The sequence below is a fragment of the Amphimedon queenslandica genome, unplaced genomic scaffold (assembly GCF_000090795.2).
Source record: "Amphimedon queenslandica unplaced genomic scaffold, v1.1 AMPQUscaffold_3638_Cont24370, whole genome shotgun sequence".
Lineage (NCBI taxonomy): Eukaryota > Metazoa > Porifera > Demospongiae > Haplosclerida > Niphatidae > Amphimedon > Amphimedon queenslandica.
Window position 1 is genome coordinate 159 of NW_003556037.1, and position 705 is coordinate 863.

Consider the following 705-nt stretch of genomic DNA (forward strand, 5'->3'; position numbering starts at 1 on the left):
ATCCGCCACCGCCAGTAGCTGGAGATGGAAGGCCTCCACCACCACCACCACCACCTCCAGCACTCCCAATCCCAGTCCGAAGAGCTGGAGGCCCGCCGGTGCTCGCTCCTGGAGTGGCACCGGTGCTCCCTCCTGGAGGAGCACCGGTGCTCCCTCCTGGAGGTGCACCGGTGCTCCCTCCTGGAGGAGCACCGGTGCTCCCTCCTGGAGGTGCACCGGTGCTCCCTCCTGGAGGTGCACCGGTGCTCCCTCATGGAGGAGCCCCTCCTGCCCCAGGACTGCCTTTGCTTCAACAGCAAAGGCAGCAGATAATAGCCCAGCTGAGGGCTGTGAATAGACAGATTGTAAGTCTTTACTATGATGTACTTAATATTGTCTTTATATTCCATAATAGTATGCCAATCTACCAAGGAGAGCTGGCAGGGGCAGGGGCCACAGGCCGAGGCCCAGAGGGGCCGTAACAAAAAACTATAACTTTTATTAACTGTGTACTTCTTTATAATAATAGATGTTAAAAAATAATCAAACTGTGAATTAAAAATACATCAGCGTTAAGCCAGGAAGAAAATACATTAGTAATGCCAAGTGTTTGACAAGACATAATTGCTTATTCCCTTTAGTTTCTTTCAATATTTCTAGAAAAAAATTCACACTATCGTAATGCATGATTTAAAAAAATTAAATCTTACCTAATAATCATTATTA

General features: G+C 47.9%; 1 long non-coding RNA gene across 1 annotated transcript; it reads left to right on the plus strand.

Moving 5' to 3' along the window:
- The first annotated feature begins 205 nt into the window (after nucleotides 1-205).
- On the plus strand, nucleotides 206-468 carry LOC109592881 (uncharacterized). The gene is made up of 2 exons (XR_002190615.1): nucleotides 206-344; nucleotides 395-468. It is a non-coding gene; the product is annotated as an uncharacterized LOC109592881 (long non-coding RNA).
- Nucleotides 469-705: the final 237 nt, after the last annotated feature.